Here is a 20,920-nt window from a genome sequence, read left to right on the forward strand (position 1 = left end):
AGATACTTTACACAAAGTACAGACAGTACATCAAGACAATATACTGTACAAACAGTAGACAACGTACAAGTAAACAATGCAGACATGTAAACAGTGACTGCAGACGTGCGGAATAAATAAGAAATTAAGGTAGATGTTTCTATTAAATTAACGGTATTCGAAATGTTGTAAAAAGAAAAGCAATTTGTTTTGTAAAAAAAAATGAGAGATAATTTTTATTTTATACAGGAAAGGTGTGCGTGTCAAGTTGATCTTTTCGGAGTGCACCATTTGAAAATATAAATTGGAAGTTAGTTTGGATAACTCCTGATGGATATTGTATTACAAATAAAGCTAAAAAGATATAATTTAAAATTGTTCATAGGTTTTATCCAGTTAAATAAGTACTGTCTAAATTTAAGCATGAGCAGGATGATTTGTGCGTTTTTTGTCAGGTTGAAAGGGAATCTTTGGTACATTTACTTGTAAGGTGTGTGTTTGTGAAGTTGGACGGACTTGCAGAGTTTTTTTGTAGGCATTTAAAGGTGTTTTTTTTAGGTTTAAGGACTTTGATATTGTACTGTGTAAGAGAACTTTTTTTAAAAAGAATTTATTTATAGCAAATTTATTAGTAATTCTGAGTAAATTTCACATTCATAAATCAAAATGGTCCAATAATACTCCCCTTTTTAGTACTTTTCAGATGGAGTTGAAATATTATTTAAATTCTATAAAAATGAAAAAAATGCTTAAGCAAGGAAAACATTTGATACATGTAAAAAATATAATTTACTTCGTTACCTCTGCCAGTTAATTTTTTTTTCTGTTCGTGTTTTTTTTTTCTCTTGTATCTGTTTCTGCTCCTCTAGTTGTATTTGTAAATTATTTACACATTTAATAAAAATAAATATAATATAAAAATATACTATAATATAACGCAAACATCTATTCTGGACTATTTTTTTTCAGATTTTTATTATTCGAATAATATTATTGTGGTTTATAGCAACGGTCACTAAGGAAGTTCATCTGATAACCCGGAAGTCCTCTCTTTGACCACATTTCGCTTTCTGTGTTCAAGCCCATGTGTTTGCAGCCGCGGCAGCTGCAGGACTTGTCTGTGTCTTCCAGATCGACTCTGAAAAAAATGGAGAATCTGTTGCTTAATCTGGAAACTGAGGCGCACTCTTTCATGGAGATTGTGCTTAAATCGATCGTGCACGAAGTTTCGGAAGTTTTCCGAAACCTGACAGATGATTCCGAGAAGTCGATTGAAGAAAAACTCCGCCGGATCTCCCAGGTTCTGGCGAGACGGGTCTTGATTAAAATCATGTCTGTCGACAATGTTTTCGGGACCGAAATCGCGCAAATGAAGCAGGAAAACGAGCTTCACTGTTTCGTGGAGGTTTTGCTCAAATCGTTCGTGTATGAAGTTTCAGAAGTTTTCCGAAACAGGATGTCTGACTCTGAGAACGAGTTTCAAGACAAACTCCGCAGCGTCTCCCAGATCCTGGTGAGTCGGGCCGTGATTAATATCACACAGTGTGTGGAGGACAGTTTCGGGACAGAAAAAACGCGAATGAAGGAAAACGAGACCTTTAAAGTGCGACTGCAGCTGTGGAAGAAGGAGTCGGGAGCAGGAGATCAGGGAGGGACAGATCATGTTGGACTCATGCCTCCCTGTGAAATCACTGCAGAAACAAATGAAGAAACGGAGCCGTCGGGTAAGTGCAGTGACTTTTAATTAGTAACGTTTGTGTTTAAAAACGGTGTTTTTAACTTCCTCACTGTTGGAGAGATGCAGAGCGAAGTAGGAAAGGTTTGTGATGTTGCCGAGGGATTCTTTTCTGCGAACTAAACTAGTTGTGGTCGTGTTATATTCTCATTAATGTTATTGCTGTTCTTTAAATGTGGACAGAAATATGTCGTCAATTGATACACTTTCTCCATGTGAAAGCCAATTTAGGAGACTTTGGAGTCTTGGAAATATGTTTGTGGGCAGATTATTTATCGACGTGGCGGTAACTATATCTTCTGTGCAGTGTTAATGTACTGCATTGTACAGCAGTGTCCAGTCAGCCAGTGTGTCTGTATGAACCCCTCTCTCTCAGTGCAGTGTTAATGTACTGGAGTGTCCAGTCAGTCTGTCTGTATGAACCCCTCTCTCTCAGTGCAGTGTTAATGTACTGAAGTGTCCAGTCAGTGTGTCTGTATGAACCCCTCTCTCTCAGTGCAGTGTTCATGTACTGAAGTGTCCAGTCAGTGTGTCTGTATGAACCCCTCTCTCTCTCAGTGCATTGTTAATGTACTAGAGTGTCCAGTCAGTCAGTGTGTCTGTATTAACCCCCCTCCAGTGCAGTGTTAAATACTGGCAATTTAGACAGAACAAAAGTTTTCGCGAAATTACATCCCCGACTGTCCTCCGCTGCCCTTTTCAATCTTCTGGAGAGCACAAAAGAGTCTTACGAAAATTATTACAACTTTGTTCGGTCAGCTTCTCCTCCTAGACCCTGTTAATTGCTACGATGAGTTGCTTTGTGCTCTGTTTTGCCGTCTTCTGAATATAGCCTGAGGAATACCCAACGAAGAAGTGATGTACAGATGCAGCCATTCAAAATGGGTGAGGTATTTCACGGCATACCGCGACACGCCCACCGGGGTATCACGCGGTATCACGTGTGTCACGTGACTAGCTATCCGGCGTCGCCTTGTAAAACCGCCAGGGGGAGCTTAACCTCTCATGTACAGCATTCGAGCCTTTAATTTTGAACTGTGTATTACAGCATGTTAATCATCAGTCATTCAAATGTTGGTATATTTTATGAAAGCAAGATTGCTCAGTTGGACAAAAGTACACAACCTACCTTTATCAGAAATATTTATGCATCAAAGCCTTTACTGAAGATATTACTAATAGTATTAATAATGGATGACTTTGGACAAGCTGTATACTCAAAGTATAATTTCTTTAGCACATTTGTGCAAGCACTTGGAATCTGTCCAAGCCATACTTTGTCAGGCATTTTGTTTTACTTCAACGGGCATAAAAACTTCCTTGCTTTTGACAGGGCGTTTCATAATTTCTAACTACGAAAATGATTTAAAATGCGACACCTATCATGAAAAGAAAAAAATACACACCAGTATTCCATTTCTCCCTAAACATTGTAAGCTTTGAAGTCTTTAACTAACGTGATACCGGAGTCAACAAGCATACTTTTAGAATTTGATTAAAAGGGAATATAATATGGAATCGCGTATCTCAAGAATTTAATAACGGTATGATTATATCCGTGTACTGCGGCAGGGCTGTTTCGCCTGCCTGCTTATGCGAGCTGTCTTGTAGCCTACTGGTCTATGTGTGTGACTACCAACTGGCAGGTTGTTTGTTCGAATCCAGCTAGTGCTGGACCTTTCAGTTTTATTTATTTATTTTTTAATCGCGTAACATAAACATATTACCGTATGCAAACTGTACTGTATACAATATGTATATGTTTATTTAATGTCTTAACTGTGCCCGTTTAAGTATTGAATATTCATATCTAATTTTACCACTGAAGGGAAATCTTAACATAAACATACAGTATATGGCTGGTCTCGGTACTTTAAAGAAAAAAATACACACCAGTATTCCATTTCTCCCTAAACATTGTAAGCTTCGAATGAAACCACTAAATAAAGACATAAATATAGAAATCTTAAGATTTGTTTTATTTAATGTTGGTAGCAGGATGAACTGTCAGAGTATATATTTTGTCGCAAAGTTGCTACAAGATGTTAACAGTGAAAAAGGTATTTAGAAATGAGTTATTTCAAGATGAAAAAGAAAACATACACGAAACATGGTTTCATTACGACCAGAATCGGTCTTGAGATATTTTTAACTTGATTTACAGTATTTGAGAGGTATGTCTTAACACCGATACTACAGTGCTTAAGTACTGCTCACGTATATGTTTCTAGGTTTATATTATGCATTTCATACGGTCAAATTACTTTTGAGCAACTAATAAGAAGCGCGAAACGGTATGCGTTTTAGTTTTGTTTTGTGCTGGAACCCGTGGATTGATTAGAGATATCAAGTACATACAAGTCATTTTTTAAATGTTGTAGTTCGTCTTGAAAAAATGTTACGAGTACATCATCTATCAACAATTAGGTTCTGTTTCCATATTGCGGATTTTGGTTAGGTACAGTATTATCAAATCCAGTGGCGCTGTGTGTTACTTTACTGAGTCCCAATCTGTGATTGAAACCTGTAAAACCGGTTTAATTCGTCACAGCCAGCACTCTTCAGGTGTGAGGGTCTTCTGCTCAGAATGAAACGCTAAAATGTTTGTGTATATTCTAATATATTTTCATTGTTCAAATATACATTAATATACATTAAGTCTGACTATCATATAATAAGTTAAATACAAAACTAAAGAAAAAATAGGGTTAAATATAATTCAAAATATTTTGCTAACAATGTTAACTGTTTATGAATAAAATGTATTAACTAAGGAGTAGGATGGCACAGTTGTTAGTATGTTTTTTGTTTTGTTTCTTTTTCATAAGTACCTGATGTCTCAGTGGCTTTCAAAATTAAATTATGCATGCAAACCTGTGAACTAGAAAGATAACTAAGATTTTAATACTAATTAAATGACCGCGGGCACTTTCCACCCCCTCTACATTCTCAGAGTAGAACAGACTAACCTTCTAATGAAAGACGGTCCACCCCCCACGGACAGGAAAAGTGCCCACAGGCACTTAAACTTAATATGGTCAGTAACGGTAAACAGTAACATGGTAAGAAGGAGCACGTACAAACGTTTTCGAAATAACCACATGTAAGACTCTGATCCTAAAAATGGGATTTCTATATGTCTTTATTTAGTGTTTACATTAGTGACAAAGGCTAAACTTTTAGCTTCAGTAACGTGTACATATCTCCCCTTTTTATAAAACGACTTGGTTGAAAACTGTTCCAGAGCCACTGTTGTTTCATCAGTGAAAAGTACATCATGAAATGCCTCTCCCTGTTCAATCCACTGGAAAAAAGAAAAGGAGCATAAAGCTTCTGATGGTCATAAACGATATTCATTTAGGAGCAGCATCAGAGGTATGTTTTTAACTGCACTGCATTGGAGAGAATACCATAGTGTGTTTTTTTTTTTACTCCCTGGCGGAAACTGGCTTCCAGAAGAATCAGTATCGCTCAGAGATTAAATAAAACTTCACAGACATTAACGAAGAGCATAACGCGTGTACTGTATGCACTGCAAGTACAACCCAACTCTCTGCAGGAGTGCTGGCTGTGACGAATTGAACCGGTTTCACGGGTATTTTCAAAGTAGGAGGCGAGATTTCCAGCGAAAGACACCCCCCCTCAAAAACCCAGTAAATACAGTACTTACTAGTTAAAGGCTAGGCTCCCGACTACGGCGAAAGGAACCCTTCTTTCATTAGAAGACAATGAACATATTTTAGCCCTGAATGAATTAATAGCAAACATGGTTTACATAAAAGACATTTTTCCAAGAAAGTTTAGCCTTTGTCACTAATGAAACCACTAAATAAAGACATAAATAGAAAAATCTTAAGATTTTTAAAATACATGACTTTGCTAAAATTTATTTGAAAATAAAAACAATTACAACCGCCAGGGGAGAGAGAGAACAGGGGAGGGATGTTGGTTTTGCATAAGGGGCGGGGCTATGTTTGGGTATGTTTGGGAATGTGTAGTTACATGTTCTGGCTGTTTGTGAATTATCGTTGTTGAGTATGGAGTGTTGAGGTATTGATTTTGTGTAATGCTTTATGTTGAAAATTGAGGTGGATTTTGTTTATGATAAACAGGATAAACTGGGATGGGAGGAAGGTTTGGTTTTGCATAAGGGGCGGGATTATGATAATTGGAGGACTTTGCGAGTGTAAAATGGTTTGATTATTTGATTTTGTATTGTGGTTGTTATCTATGTTTTTGGTTGGTATTATGTTTATATGGTTGTTTTTGTTGGTTGGTTGTTATTATGGTTATTAATAATACGATCTATAGTTGAAATCTGAGCCTAAACAAAAAGAAAAAGCAAGTGATTAGGTTTATGAGCAATCTAATTACTTATTCGTTTAAAAAGCTATATAAAATAAAGTTTATTATTAATTTGCTGGACAGAGCGGTGAACATTATTATGCATAAGACAAAGATAACGATCCTGATCAGTTTAGAAATCTGTGTACGCTGTAAGGTTTTTACTTCTTAAACTTTTAAAATACACGTTTAGAATTGAAAGAAATCCTCTTCCTGGTATAGCAAACCAGCACGTCTTTTTTCTCCAATCAGAGGGGTGTCAGATGGTGTCAGCCAATCACCATTCTGCGTTGGGTAGCAACGGGTGACTGTTCTCAGGCGGAACATGTAAACAGCTTAATGTTCGTGTTAAATATTTTTTTTTAATTAAAATTCATTCTATACAGCAATCGCATATTTGGGTACCGTTTCATAAAACTTTCATGCTTAAAATGTTTAGGGAGAAATGGAAGACTGGTGTGTATTTTTTCTTTAAACTACCAAGACCAGCCATACACAGTACAGTTTACATACATACAGTAATGTTTTAAATTAATATCGTTTATGACCTTCAGATGCGTTATGCTCCTCTTCTTTTTATGCTCAGCTACTAAAATTTCCCTTTAGTGGTAAAATCCATATAAATATTCAAAACTAAGCGGATTAAAATGTGCACAGTAAAGACATTAAATGATTAAATCTTTGCACTACCAACCAATGCACCACGAGTGCCCCTGTCGGTCATTTTGGCCAGCCAATCACTTGCCCTGCGGTATGCTCCGGTGCCCCGCGGTGGCTAGTGGGTAGGTTACCGTACCGCGGGTTTTTACCGCGCATTTTGAATGGCTGCATCTGTAGCTGGTGTAGTAAAGCAGGCTTAATTATTATAGAACCACTAGTAAAAGTAAAATATTATTTTTTACGGTTTTAAAACTGGCATATTTTATGTAAAACAAAATTACATAAATTCGACTACCTTCGGTTCGGGAACAAGTAAAGGTTTATTCCCTGCCGGAAAGAGAAGATACAACATTTCAGCTGTGGAAGAAGGTTTTGACGCCTGAAGAAGGCTCCACAGCCGAAATGTTGTTTCTTTTCTTCTCTTTTCAGCACATGAATATACCTCTACTTGTTCCTTTGCAGCCTACGCATACTGATGCAGCTCCCTACTTGAACTACTTTAAGTATTCATGCTGTATGTATTATTTATATCTGTAGATTATGTAATACTTTCAGATTCATCCTGTTTGTGTTCTAGGTACAATGTTTTGACGTACAGATTTGATTTCGCCACCCCATTTTGGTGAATATAATATTGGTTAACCTGCAGTATATTTTGTAGATGGAATATTTAATAGTAGACATATTCAATAGTACAAAGCTTTGAGGTTCAGCCTAGTTTGCATTGAAAGAAAGCGAATGAATGATTTTCCTCCTACTGTCATTTGTGTACTGGGATAGTCGAGTTGAAATGTCTTTAGTAACACAAAGCCGCGGATAAACAGGGCGGTATCACCAAGTTTTCCCTTGTTTACTTTGCCTGTTTGGAGTCGAGTCTGCTCAACACGAATGAACACAACGCGTCACTCCCTTTTGGTTCAGGGATAGACGCGGTGAGATTCAAGTTCATCAGCCTGCGAATGGAAAAAGGATAAAAAACATATTTAAGAAATTCTGTCCACATGCACTCAGTCACTGCAAAAGCAGCAGCAACCACAGGAAGCGTTTTGACCCGCGTAACACACCGGTGACGTCACTTGGGGGGTGTCCCATGCCCCCCTTTTTGTAACGGTGCCTCTCAAATCCTTATGTACTTGAAGTCCACACTTCTTATGCTGTGTCGTGGAGGTGTGGACCTGGAGGAAGGGCTTAGGGTACAGTTTGAAAACTGGGACATGGTCTTATAATGTTAGTGAATAGGGAGGACAAGTTATGCCATGGATCAATAAAAAAATGTGTGTTGAATGTCTTTTAAACCCTCTAACATTGACACAAGAGCAGGATTTGTGGCTTCTGCGGTTCGGAGCCTTGCATTTTCAAATGTGCTCATCTGTGTGACAGTGAACCCTTTCTCAGTCTGTCTGGGGGGTGGGGCTCAAGCTACTGTTCCTCAATTTAACATCTGAATCATCCTCACTACCAGATAGGGCTTAAGAGCTCATGAATTTAAAGTGAATATTTAACAGGTTGTGATATGTACAGTGGTGTGAAAAAGTGTTTGCCCCCTTCCTGATTTCTTATTTTTTTGCATGTTTGTCACACTGAAATGTTTCAGATCATCAAACAAATTGAAATATTAGACAAAGATAGCACAAGTAAACACAAAATTCAGTTTTTAAATGAAGGTTTTTATTATTAAGGGAAAACAAATCCAAACCTACATGGCCCTGTGTGAAAAAGTGATTGCATTATACATTTGTATAAAAAAAATCAGATTAAAACAAAGATTTTGCATATTCTTTGTTGTATGTTTATATATAGTTCAGCCACAGAACCAGGAGAATATGTCTCCTTCTTATAATAATTATTGTGGTTTTGTTTTTGTTACTGGGAGATCTTGCTACATAGTGTAAATATATAAAACCATTTTCTGTTGCAATTCAAGGTTCTGGATCGTACAAAAAATACTTTTCCTTGCTGAAAGTCTAACACACAAGAGAGAATGGTGATATACATAGGAAAATAGGTACCAGATGATAATTTGTAGCGGCTTCTTGAATATTTATCTCGCAAGAGACACTTTTTTGTGGAAAATATCAGGTTTTGATTTACTATCATGTGAACTTTTGCTCTTAAGATGGTAAGAGATTGCATCTGGTATTGCATGTAGTTAAATGGTAATTCTTTTATTTCCTCTGTTTCCTATATTGGGAAAATAAAGTATATGCTCAGTAGAGGGGCAGTTTTGAGTAGTGTAGTGGGAATTTTCTCTAAACACATAAACAAACAAGCAGAAAGAGATTCTTCATTTGAATAGTAAGCTCCGTGAATTTGCCCCCCCTACAGACAGCACAAACAATGAAACTCACCTCATTCTTTAGTACTGGGATTGTGCCGGTTTGTGCCGTTGAAAATAGCGTTTTTGCTGCTTTCGTTCCCGATATATAGCGCCTTGTTTTTCCGGTGATCACGTGACCATGCACAGTGACTTTGACCTCCAGTAACCCTGTCTGCCAAGTTCAAGCGCTCTGTTACCGGCACGAGAGTAACAGTTCCGCAACTCTTTTCCTCTGTTTGCCCAGGTAGGGGGCGGCGGTGGATTTTGCATTTAATATCATTATCTTCTATGTGTTTGTGTGAATAGGAAAATTACATTTGTCTCCAATATCATACCCGTATCAGAAGAGTTTCAGGTGTAGCCTTAAAAAGCGACATTAGCAAACAATTGTATGTTCTTACAAAGAGGCTTTAACGAACAAGTCTTAATACCTCATAGCATTGACATTTTTTAAAAATCTGAAGAAGTATTCAGTTTCGTATTGTCTCCTTCTTAAATAAACATAGGCATCAAGGGATGTGTGAAGATTTTTTTCTGTGTTTCTGGTCAGACCTTGGTATAGAATACAGCGTGAGGGCACACCTTGACCACTGAAGACACAGATTTGATTGTCTTTGTTAGATCATCAAATTTATCCCAGATGAAGTCGTGTCTTTTGCAGTATGCAATGTAATGACCTAGGACATGTTTGCTGGCAGGTGGGCAGACCGCAGTGACACCTCTTAATTTGAAGGTCTTCCAGTTTAATTCCAGGTTATGTGGAAAATCTGAAAGTTGACTCTCAAAGATATTTTGAGACTGCACAGTGTTTTCTTCATGACTCAGCCAATCTCCCATGTCACCAATTTGAGAGAGACATTTGGATTGGCTTAATTTAATTTGTTTCTGTACAGCCTCCTATAGCCCTTTTACTCCTCTTGCTCTCAGCGTATTCAAATCTACAGAAACAAATGGGATATTGCGTGACTCCACAATGGAGGGGGCAACTTGGCGATGAGCGCCAACTCAGTGCTACCACACTAGGCACTGTTAAGAACACTTTTGCTATGATTTCTGAAATGTTACATTCAGCCCTCACTTGTTGTAGCCCTGACTATTTTCGTTGCACCAAAAATGTCCCTCAAAATTTTAGCTCTTAGAACATAAACATCTTTGTGCACACCTTTCTGTGCCAAATGTTTCACCAGTTGTAGATGCTATCTACAGCCTGATTAACATAGCTGCTAGAAGTCCTGCTGTCACAATAGGCACTGCATAGGCACTGACATCAAAGGCACAAGTTTTCAGTACACTCACAGTGTCTCCACTCACCTTTACTGGGGGCAGGTCTCTGCTGCTTCAGTTCCTCACCAGAGCCACTACAGCTTTTTTCACAGAACAGAATAATCTATGTGTAACCACTCAGAATGAGGCACAAGATAAAAAGATGGTTTCCGTTTTTTAGGTGGTGCAGCAAGCCCTCTCCAATTTTCCAAACAACTCAGATTTTATGTATACACCAGTTCTTTGTCCTTTTTGAGCTCTGTTTGTTTTTCAGAACTCATAACAAGTGTTCCGCTCTGCTGTTCTAGAGAGCTGGATGTGGTAGCACTGATAATGGCCCTCTCACACTGCTGGTAAACACCATGAACACCCATTGATATTCTCATACCTTCTATGGGTGCTAGGTGCTTCATAAGGAACCTGTCAACTCATGCTTCAGCACTGATCGTTTTAGGATTTTGAAATCCACCTCCACACTGGCTGAGCTTGCAGTGATGTTCACACTTTTGAAAAGTGGAACCATTAAGCCAGTCCAGAGTGGGAGATATCAAGCAAGCCTGGTGAGATGAGGAACAATCTCCGGTAGGAAATGCAGGTTATGTCTATCACCACTGTCCACAGCAAGCAACCTGCATTCTTCACAGATTTCTGTTACCCAGTCTTCCAATGCTGTCGGGCATGCATCAAGGGTACAGCTTGGCTCTTGGTCCCCTCCTTCACCTATTTCTTCTAGAACTTCTTCAGAAGAAAAAGCATTGTATCCTTCTTTTTTTTTTGGTCTAAGTGTGATGTTTTATGTGTGATTTTATAGTTTGCAGTTACACTGTTATGCATGTACATATTGATTCTTTGTTACCTTTGCAGCCCTGCAGCACTTGGGTATATTCTTTTGTCAGGTTATGTCTGGCAGCACAGCCTGAATGCTAGTACTGTTAAGTTCCTATCCTCCTAACAGTGCCTGTAGGTGATGAATCCTGGAATGAAGGGCAAATATGTAGAATGAGTACTATGGTGCAACAACATACATTGTTTAAAATACAAAAAAACAAATCCTGTCCTCACATCGACTTTTGTAACCAAACAATGTGTAAAATGTTTAACAATGTCAGAATAACAATAACAATGAACAATGCAGAGCTTTAATCCAGTACATTTACTTGGTCTCTTAAGTGTGGTAACAGTGTAACACACCAGATGATGTAATTTTATACCAACTCGGTTCTTCCTTAATATACTCTGTTGTGTGAGGGTATAACTTAATAAAGCTCACACAAAACTCATTTTATCCTGTTCTATGCTCTGTGAAGGCAGACCATAATCTATTGTCAAATGGTTAACTCTACTACATTTACTACAATAGTGGAATCACCAGTTTCATGCCTGTTGCTTCTGGGACATGATACAATCAATGTAAACCATGCAAACATTCCCAAAGATGCTCAGAACTTCAAAGAGGCAGGTACTTCAACGTACATTATAAACCCCTCTCTACAGGTAATGGAACAATAGAATGGCAACAGCTCCTCAATAAGCTATTGCATGCAGTAGGTCTGATATCTACTTTCATACACAATTAAGAATTAACAATCAAAAATTACAAATATGTAGTGCAGTACATGGAATTGAAAAGCTCAAGGTTTAAAAAAAATCAAACAATTGATGAGTAGTTTAAATCCCCAGAAAGAAATAAGGATGAATGCAAAACACTGTATATTGGTTAGAACTGAAGTCTCAAACAACAAATTTACACTACTCTTTTGTTAGCTCCGTGATGTCACCCTTTAATCTCAGCGTTCATGTGATGGCTGAATCCCAAGCTAGACCCATGGCCCGGGTATTATGAGAAATGTTTAATGCAAAGTATAGAGAAGTCTGATTAACACTCAAAAATGTAACAAAAAATGAATTTCACCAAACCTGGCTTCAACTGTTCTTCTTCCAAATTTTCACGTGATTAATAATATCCTTTCAGTTATATAGTGTGTAGTGTGCTCTCTGAAGGCACCAGTTCTATAGGGTTTAGGCATTTACTGGGACAATTATTAATTGTAGCAGTAAATCACAAAATGTATTCTTTTGATGGCTTTAGAATCCAACCATGCGATATAACTCAAACAACGCACACACACAGGTACTAATACATGAGGATACATTTATTAATACATAGAATATGCATATAAACCTAACAGATCTTATCGAGAGGGTTATCAGAATACAAAAGGTATATATTCAGTCAGTTACAAAGAGTTACATTTATCAAGAGGACATACGTTCAGTATATCATTCATTTAGACCGTTTTGTAAATGAACTTGGTTATAACTTCTACATTAGATACTCAAAACAAGTACATAACTCTTAGGAATTAAATTGATATCAACTGGTTGGGATAACAATTGAATTATCGAGCTGTAATGCAGTGAAGTTGAATACTCATCCAATCTCTGGGGATTCAGATCTCCTGCGGGCACAAAGAAACAGTTTCAGGCTGTTGCTGTCCAATTCGGGCTCTCTGGCTCGGTGCCAGGCTGTGCTGTGTGGCTTGTGACGGTGCGCTGCTGATGCTCATTGACCGGCTAGTTAGTGTTGGCTTTAACTAGCAAAGTTTGCGCACAGGAGAAAAGATGACTGTGGGTCCCAGCAGGTCAGGAAGAGGACCGGTTCGTTCCTGATGAAGAGCTAGTTCTGAATAGTGATTCAGCTGTCCACAGTTCCGACCTGTTCATGAGGCTTGCTGCTGATGCTAACCTCAGGTGGATCCTCTGGTTACTTTCTGGCAACCTCCGCTCTAGACTCTTAGACAAAGGAAACTTCTGGCACTCGGACACACTGGCCATTCCGTGGTTGTCCGGGCTGGGTCGCAGGATGATCAGGAGGCGCGCTGCGAGAATGTCCTGCTCTTGGGAGCCTTCTGCTCCTGGGCCGTCCTGCCCTGGAATTCTCCTTTGAATTCCCTTTAGAAAAGTCCACAGAATTCCACTCTGGCCCTCTGTGTTGCCTGTTTTTACCTGGAGGAACTTCAGCTCGTTTATTGGCTGAAAGTTCCATGGGCATCAGAGTCCCACGTGGGTTACTCAGCCCTACCAGTCCCTGATTTGTTGATCAAGGTGAGATATGACTCACTTACTCCTGACACTTAGGAATGCAGTCCAGATGTCCATCTGGCACTCCCTAGACAGATAGACGCCAATGGATGACCATTGATCATGATAGCCAGGCTTAGCTAAGTGCATCCCCCTTTGGGATCTGTCCCTTATCAAAAGAAAACATCTTTAAATCAGCCTGCATGAATAGTTTGATGAGGCCTAATTTGGGAAAGCACAGAAACACTTAATTCTGCCTTATTAATAAGCCTCACCGCTACAAGTGCTTCTCTGGAAACCCCAGTGAAAGTGCCCTACAGATAATGGGGACTTCCCTCCACTGTGTAAATGAAAATATAACTAAGTTTTTTACATTGTTATGGATTACAGTTTAAGTGCACATCAAAATGTTTCCGTATATGTAGATAGAAATTGATAAATTAATATTTTTTAGACCCACCTACTCACTTTAACTGCAATACCAAGGCCCATCACCACTTCTTTCATTTCAGCTTTCACATCCGCAATTTGTAACATGTCAGAGATTTTTTGGGGTTCAATTCTCCTTGTAACATGTACAGAAACAAAACATTATAATTTAAATTCAGAAGTGTGACAAGTCATTTCAAGTTTCACTTGCATGTGTAGAAATATCATGATAACAACAAATAAAGCTTACTAATTTTTTGTGGTATTCCCCATGATATAAAACAAAATAAGTTTCTCAAATATCTTTACTTTAAAATAAATTTGTGGGGACGTCAATATAGCATCATAATTACAGTATAGCATTTCTAGTTTGTAAAGAAACTTACGATTTGGAAGAAGAGGTCTTCGCCAGAGATGCAGATAATAAATCAAACATCAACTGCAAAGGCTGGGGTCAGCTGATCAAGAGATCACAATTGAAAGATCTGGTGGTCTTGAACTTGTGGTTTTTGTATGGTGCCGACGGCACAGAGTGACGTCACGGCCAGAAAAAGAAGGCACTATATTAAAATGTAAAACATCCACCCCCACCCGACCAGACAGAGTCGGAAAAAAAATTGCATTCATTGTTTTCATCACATCCAGTAATTTAAGTACCGAGTGTGTTGGTACTTGTAAACGTCCTTGTAGTCATATCTGTGTCTTCAGAGCTCAAGGTGTGCCCTCATGCTGTTTTCTACACCAAGGACTGACCAGAAATACATATAAAAGGACTGACCTAATCGTTTCATGTTTGCGCATAAGACCCTTGTTAATACAAACACGTGGATAATGCCAATTTTTCAAAGAACCTATATATATGTTCACTTCTGTTCTATGAAAATAAATATTTTCCAATATTGCCACGGTGTTCATGTGTGAGATGATAGACTCTTGTTTCTAGGATGTGTTATGAACTTGTGTAAACTTTGTACATACTGCCCCTTAAAAATAAAAGTCCTGAAGTCCTGGTTCCTTTTCACGTTGGGGAATGTGCTTTGCATAAAAAAGAGCAACAGTGGTCCAGAAAGTTGCAAATTCAAGTCTTTTTAAATACGTGGCTCGACAGACAGGTCGAATGTTCACACGTCCCTTGATGCCTGTTTATTTAAGAAGGAGACAATGCGAAACTGAGTACTTCTTATGATTTTTAAAAAAGGTCACCGCTACGAGGTATTAAGACTTGTTCGTTAAAGCCTCTTTGTAAGAATATACAATTTTGCTAATGTTCACTTTTTAAGGCTACACCTGCAACACTTCTGATACGGGTATGATATTGGAAACAATTTTAATTTTCCTGTTCACACAAACGCATAGAAGATAATGATATTAAATGCAAAATCCGTACCCTCACCTGGGCAAACAGAGGAACAGAGTTGCAGAATTGTTACTCTCGTGCTGGTAACAGAGTGCTTGAACTCGGCAGACGGTGTTACTGGAGGTCCAAGTCACCGTGCATGGTCATGTGATCACCGGAAAAACAAGGCGCTCTATCTCGGGAATGAAAGCAGCACAAACGCTACGTCACCCTCTGAAAAAGAAGATGTTATATCTAAGGAACGAAAGTAGCTGGGAAGTTACTTTCAACGGCACAAACCGGCACAAAAGCAGCACTAATGAATGAGACCAGTCTGGTTCCGCTACGATCTTGTAGGGGGGCTGAGAGATGTCACGACCCCGAAAAAACAAGGCTCTATATCTCGGAATTGAAAGCAGCACAAATGCTACTTTTAACGCCACAAACGTAACACTAACGAATGAGGTGAGTTTAATCATTTGTGCTGTTTGTAGAGGGGCCAACTTCACGGAGCCAATTAACCCCACTCTCTCAGTGCAGTGATAATGTACTGTAGCGTTTGGTCAGTGTGTCTGTATGAACCCCCCTCTCTCTCAGTGCAGTGTTCATGTACTGGAGTGTTCATGTACTGGAGTGTCCAGTCAGTGTGTCTGTATGAATCCCTCACTCTCAGTGTAGTGTAAATGTACTGTTGTGTGCAGTCAGTGTGTCTGTATTATGTAAATGTAATGTATTATTATTATTTCTGTAGTCTTACTTTTTACATGGTAGTTAGGTTTCTGACAAAGCTTGTATATCTAAAATTACGTATTATCAGAAACCCCCTTAAACCCTCTTATTCCTCTATGCTTAAACAACCCAAATTGATTGCGAGTATACTAGACGTGTGTTTGTGTAGCGTAAAGCTTACAGCTTTACCTTGAAGCTTTTAAGATCACATCGCCTCAGCTATCATTACTATGCTATTGTTACTCGTATATACATCCATACCAGTCCCAACGCAGATGTGGCTGTCTCTATTCTAATTGCATCTCTGACATAAGAACTTGGATGACTCAAAATGTCCTTCATCTTAACTGTGACAAGACTGAAGCCATGCTTATTGGCACCACCCATCAACTTTGTAAAATCAGTGTGAAACCCTATCTGTAGATGGTCTTGTACTTGAGCTTCAGTCTAAATTGAAAAACTTGGGGATGATATTTGACGTTCAACCCACATGCGCAGAATGTTGTCAAAACATCTTTCATTCACTTCAGAAATATTCCTCGACTACACCCTATGTTATCACTAACTGTGGCTGAAAAGTGTTGTCTAATCTTGAATCGACTAATGTAATGCTCTACTCTCTGGGGTTTCAAAATCCCCATTGAACAAACTCCAGTATGTCCACAATTCGGCAGCCAGAATCCTGACCAGGTCTAGTGCAAGTGTTCACATTACTCCTATCCTGGAGTCCTTGCACTGGCTTCCTGTCAAGTTTCCTGTCGACTTAACAGTCCTCCTGCTCACCTATAAGGCTCTCCATGGCTCGGTACCTGTCTGAGTTATCACCCTACTCCCTACCTCACAACCTTCGCTCTTCTAATTCTGGTCTCCTTACTGTCCCCCAAGCCCGTCTACATTGTATAGGTGACATGGCCTTCACCTGTTATCCCCCCCAAGCTGTGGAACTCTCTCCCTAAGGATATCGGAGAGTCACCTTCTCTAAACTCCTTCAAATCCAGACTCAAAACCTTCTTCTTCAGAAGAGCCTTTATTTAACTGTTCTTTACCCCTCTGTTCCTACTGTACTTAGTACCACCATCTACTGTCTCCTCTAACTGTGTATTCTCATCGTGCTTATATTGTGTATTTTTTGTTGTTGTCATTCTATAAAACGCTTTGAGAAGCCACCTTTAAAGGTGCTATATAAAATAGTTTTTTTTATTATTATTATAAAGGTCTTGTTTTCTTGTCCTGTGTTTACAGGCTCAGAGGCCAGTACTCTCTCTGAAGCTGGGGAAAGGGCTCTTGAACAGCAGCACAGTGAGGAGGAGTGGGGCTCCAGTCTGATGCAGGAGACAGTGCTCACTGCCGCACAAGAGAAAGAGAAACTCGGGGAGCAGCACACAGAGAGCAGACAGAGTGTCAAGGATCTGGACTCTGTGCCCACGATGAAGACAGACCCTGAGAGTGAGACACCTGGGCTCTTAGTATGTGATGATTTTACAGAGAAGATGAATAATCTGGACTCGAACATTAACAATATTACACAAGGTTGTAATGAACTGGGCTGTGTCTCTGTACAAGAGCACAGTGAAGAACTGGATGTCTTTAATCTTACAGAGCAGGACACAGAGCCCCAGTTGATTGACTGTGCAGAGCAGCAGACTGATGTACCTGGTGAAGAGAACAGTGTTGAGATACAGCACCAAGAGGAGAGTCAGTACAGGGAGGAGCAACAGCAGCTCCTACAGGGCTTGATAATTAGGCCTTGTTCTGTTCAAGTGGAGAGACTGTCATTGCACAGTCTCAAACAATCATGTAATCCCTTAGCATCTGATGACTTAACAAACAGGTTTAATAATCTGGTTACTGAGAAAATTGTTGAAAGTTTTAATGAACTGGAGAGTATGTCTGTTCTTGGGCAAAGAGAGGAACAACTGAATGAACTGGACGGTTTAAGTCTCAGAGAGCTGGAGAAGGAGCCCCAGATGATTCACACTGCTGAGCAGCACACTGAAGGTCACGGTGGAGAAAACAAATCTCAGTTTCAGCACACAGAGCAAGACCTTTCCATGGAGCATTTGCAGAATAAGAGACCCCAGCACGATCAGAGGATGAGGAAGAATCACTCAAGGCCTTGCTCAGATGGAGTGGACAAACTGCCATTATGGCACAGGGAGGAGCAGCGTTTCTGTCAGTCTAGCATTTCAAAACCCTACCAGCACCTTCACACAGGAGAGAGACCATTCAGCTGCAGTCAGTGTGGGAAGAGTTTTAGTCAGTCAAGTAACTTAAAAAGGCATCAGCACATACACACAGGAGAGAGACCGTACAGCTGTAGTCAGTGTGGGAAGAGTTTTAGTCGGTCAGGTGACTTAAAAACCCACCAGCACATTCACACAGGAGAGAGACCTTTTAGCTGCAGTCAGTGTGGGAAGAGTTTTAGTAAATCAAGTCACTTAAAAACCCATCAGCGCATTCACACAGGAGAGAGACCATTCAGCTGCAGTCAGTGTGGGAAGAGTTTTATTAAGTCAAGTCACTTAAAAACCCACCAGCGCATTCACACAGGAGAGAGACCTTTCAGCTGCAGTCTGTGTGGGAAGAGTTTTAGTCACTCAGGTAACTTAATATCCCACCAGCGCAATCACACAGGAGAGAGACCATTCATCTGCAGTCAGTGTGGGAAAAGTTTTAGTCAGTCAAGTAGCTTAATATCCCACCAGCGCATTCACACAGGAGAGAGACCTTTCAGCTGCAGTCTGTGTGGGAAGAGTTTTAGTCACTCAGGTAACTTAATATCCCACCAGCGCAATCACACAGGAGAGAGACCATTCAGCTGCAGTCAGTGTGGGAAGAGTTTTAGTCGGTCAAGTGACTTAAAAACCCACCAGCGCATTCACACAGGAGAGAGACCTTTCAGCTGCAGTCAGTGTGGGATGAGTTTTAGTCAGTTAAGTCACTTAAAAAGGCATCAGCACATACACACAGGAGAGAGACCGTTCAGCTGTAGTCAGTGTGGGAAGAGTTTTATTCGGTCAGGTGACTTAAAAACCCACCAGCACATTCACACAGGAGAGAGACCGTTTAGCTGCAGTCAGTGTGGGAAGAGTTTTAGTAAGTCAAGTCACTTAAAAACCCACCAGCGCATTCACACAGGAGAGAGACCGTTCAGCTGCAGTCAGTGTGGGAAGAGTTTTAGTAGGTCAAGTCACTTAAAAACCCACCAGCGCATTCACACAGGAGAGAGACCTTTCAGCTGCAGTCTGTGTGGGAAGAGTTTTAGTCACTCAGGTAACTTAATATCCCACCAGCGCAATCACACAGGAGAGAGACCATTCAGCTGCAGTCAGTGTGGGAAAAGTTTTAGTCAGTCAAGTAGCTTAATAACCCACCAGCGCGTTCACACAGGAGAGAGACCATTCAGCTGCAGTCAGTGTGGGAAGAGTTTTAGTCGGTCAAGTGACTTATAAACCCACCAGCGCATACACACAGGAGAAAGACCATTGTAGTGGCAAGGTTTATTAAAATACAGGAATTAAGTTTGCTGCTCCCTTGCCAGTCTCTCTCTCCCTCATTTCAAGTGGTGCTTGATACAGAGAGGCCATTCCATTTGGTTCACATTTAAGGTGTTTTTCTAGCTGATAGAGTGTTCTGATAAGGAACAACTCCCTAAGCTGAGACACATCAACCACCCTAATGAATGGTCATCTTTGGTGCCTCACTGTCTGGGAGATTCCAAGGGAGAGTCTCTTCCCAAGTGGTTTACAACCCCAAGGTCAGAGTTCATGGTTACTCATCCTCACACAGGGCACCAATAAATGTAGGCATCCTCTCACGAGGCACCAATAACTGGGGTTTGTGCATTTACTGGGACAATTGTTAATTGTAGCAGTAAGTCACAAAATGATTCTCGAATGCCCATGGATCTTTCAACCAATGAGCAACCGTAGTTCCTCCAGGTACAACTCCAGCTCCTCCTGGACATCCTCAGACTCGGCTCAGACAGTCACGTAACGGCCAGTGTGTCCCAGTGCCAGGACTTTCCCTTGTTCTAAGAGTTGAGAACGGAGGTTGCCAGCGTGTAACCAAAGGATCCACCCGAGGTTAGCCCAGCAGCAAGCCTCGTGAACCCACCGCAAACGCTCACCTGATCAACGAGTAAACTATGGTTGGAACTGTGGACAGCTGAATATCAGTATTCAGGACTCGTGCTACATCAGGAACGAACCAGTCTTCTTCCTGTCTAAAGATTGTGACTTTTCTGCGTGCAAACTCTGCTAGTTTCAGCCAAGACTAACTAGCAGGTCTTCAGAGAGCATCAGCAGCGCACCGCAGCAGAAATCTCTCCCTCCTTCTCCTTCTCTCATGTCGAACCAGCACTGCCTGGCACCGGGCAAGAGAGCGCCGATTGGACACGGCAACAGCCTGCTACTGCTTCTTTGCATCCGCGGGAGATCTGAATCCCCACAGAGGGGATGAGTATTCAACATTCTGCATTACAGCTCAAGAATTAAATTGTTACCTCAACCTGAGTTGATATCAATTTAATTCCTATGAATCATGTACTTGCTTTTGAGTATCTAATGTACAAGTTGTGACAAAGTTCAATTACAAAACGGTCTAAATGAATGATATAACGAAATGTATGTCCCTCTTGGTTTGTAACTCTTCGTGATTGAATATATACCTTTTGTATACTGCTAACTCTCACTATAAGATCTGTTATGTTTTCGCACATTTTTTGTATTAATAAATGTATTGTCGTGTATTAGTATCCGCGTGTGTGCGTTGTTTGAGTTATCCTGCAAGGTTGTTTCTAATAGCCATCAGAAGAATAATTTTTCTGACTTGCTGCTACAATTAATAATTGTCCCAGTTAAGCGCAAAACCCCTACATTTACTGGTGCCTCGTGAGAGGATGCCTATAGAGTGAAGAATAGGAACATGTAAGATGATTAATATACATTAATATACCCATCCACTCGATTCAGGGTTGTGGTGAAACTGGAACAATCCTGGCAAGCAGTGGGTGCAAAGCACTATCGCAGATAATGTGACACCAGTC

General features: G+C 40.0%; 1 pseudogene; it reads left to right on the plus strand.

Moving 5' to 3' along the window:
* The first annotated feature begins 1,074 nt into the window (after window positions 1-1,074).
* Window positions 1,075-20,670, plus strand: LOC138242768 (zinc finger protein 256-like; annotated as a pseudogene).
* Window positions 20,671-20,920: the final 250 nt, after the last annotated feature.

The sequence above is a fragment of the Lepisosteus oculatus genome, chromosome 14 (genome assembly GCF_040954835.1).
Source record: "Lepisosteus oculatus isolate fLepOcu1 chromosome 14, fLepOcu1.hap2, whole genome shotgun sequence".
Classification (NCBI taxonomy): domain Eukaryota; kingdom Metazoa; phylum Chordata; class Actinopteri; order Semionotiformes; family Lepisosteidae; genus Lepisosteus; species Lepisosteus oculatus.